This window comes from Miniopterus natalensis, chromosome 7 (assembly GCF_054644295.1).
Source record: "Miniopterus natalensis isolate mMinNat1 chromosome 7, mMinNat1.hap1, whole genome shotgun sequence".
Taxonomy (NCBI): domain Eukaryota; kingdom Metazoa; phylum Chordata; class Mammalia; order Chiroptera; family Miniopteridae; genus Miniopterus; species Miniopterus natalensis.
In genome coordinates this window covers 48,305,709-48,307,605 of record NC_142087.1, presented here as the reverse complement: position 1 = coordinate 48,307,605, position 1,897 = coordinate 48,305,709, and the positions used below count along the sequence as shown (strand labels likewise).

The following is a 1,897-nucleotide window of genomic DNA, read 5'->3' as shown; positions in this document are numbered from 1 at the left end:
AATTACCTACACATTTGTAGTAACCCAACTTTGAGTTTACCACTATTTTTTTAATGTTTGTGGCTTCATTAAGAATTCATAGAGACAGATGAGATATGCATTTAAAATGAATTACTCCTCTAAAGGAGCTTTAAAAGTATAAATAGAGAAGTAACTGAAGAGCCAGAAGAAACTTAGAATCAAAGTTGGAAGTCAATACCTCCATCATGTCCTCCACCCACTTCATTTGCCAGTGCTGCCACCAGCCCCTGAAGCTGACTCAGTCCATGGAGACCTCAGGCCTTGACACCAGCCAAGAACTTGCTGCTTTGAGGCTCCCCTCAGCTCAGGGGGAGCCAGGAGAAACTCCAGAGGATGACTCTACCTTCAGGGTAGAGAAAGATGATGAAAAGCTACAAGATGGTGTCTCTGGCTGGACCCTCCCTGGTGATAACAAGATGTCCAGGTACAGCTCCAGTAACTCCACCTTACTGGGGAAGTTGGGCTTTGGGAGAACTCTCAATAACATCCAAAAGGCCACTAGGGACATTTTCGACCACCGTTCTGGTGAAGAAGATCTGGACCACCCCCATGTGAGGACTGTACTGACAATCTTTTGGAGCAACTGGACACCTAACTCACTATCTTAGAATCTGAGAATCAGAATTACTAACGGTGTTTGGAGGCCAGGGAGAGAATAAGTGAAGATGAGAGGGAGACACTGCAGAGGGAGTGAAGGACGTGGAGCTGGAGGAAGTGAGGCTGATCTAGGAACTGGAGGAGGTGGAAAAGAACAGAGAAAGAGAAGCTGAAGCTCTGGAGGCAGTCCAGGCAGAGACTGAGACACTGGATGAGCAGGAAAAGCAGTATCATAGGGACTACAGTAAACTGCAATGGCAACAATTAGGGCTGTGTGACTAACAAGAGCATGGAGAACCAGCTGCAGTATGCCCAGGGCCAGCTAGACTGGCTGGAGAAAGCCCATGCCTTCAGGTCAACATTTGAGATAACACCATTATGGCCCTTTGGCCATCATCAATAACTTCAGATTGAGCTGCCTCTCCATCCAAAATATTTTATTTGTGAAAATACTATTAGATCAATTGTGTGCTGGAATGAGATTAACACAGTTTGGGGTCAGACAGCCTTGCTGCTTCTGGCCCTAACACAGTTGGTATGGAGTTTCAGAGGTATTGACTCATGCCCTGCGGAAACTTTTCCTATCTGAAGTCTTTAACGGAGGGCTCCATTGAGCTGTCCTTGTTCTACAACAGGAGGCAGAGTGCTCTCTTGTATAACAAGTTTGACCTGGTGATGATGCCTTTCTTGGACTGCATGCAGTAGTTCAAGGAAGAAGCTGAGAAAGGTGAGCCTGGTCTCTGTATGCCCTACAGGATCCATGTGGAAAAGGATCTAATGGAAGGCCCTGAAGTTAGTGGTGAATTCTATTCCATCAGAACCCTCCTGAACACGGGTGAGCTGGACAAAGGCATTCAAGCTCATTCTTATAAATTTTAAGTGGAGCCTCATTTGGGTCTCTAGGTATTGTGAAAAATAATTTTTTTTTCTATGAGGCAGAGAGATTTTTTTGCTTTAAAATATTTTATTTGTGAAAATCTTATTAGATCAATTGTAAAACTGAAGAATATAACAGGTTTATAACTTCAACAATTAACCAAAGAACTTATGTGCATATATGCAAAACTCATGGAAACAGAAGGTAGTGCCATGAAAGCCTGGGTTGGGGGCAGGAGTGGGGTGAAGGGGGTCAATGGGGGGAAAAAGGGGATATCTGTAATACTTTCAATGATAAAGATAAATTTAATTTAAAAAGAAAAAGAATAATAATAAATGACTGCACAGACATTAATTTAAGGATAATGAAAGTATTGCCCAGAGCAAACCAAAAGCCACTGCT

At 43.2% G+C, this 1,897-nt stretch overlaps 1 pseudogene; it reads left to right on the top strand.

Annotated features, from left to right (window-relative positions):
• The first annotated feature begins 206 nt into the window (after positions 1 to 206).
• On the top strand, positions 207 to 1,537 carry LOC107524185 (beclin-2-like; annotated as a pseudogene).
• Positions 1,538 to 1,897: the final 360 nt, after the last annotated feature.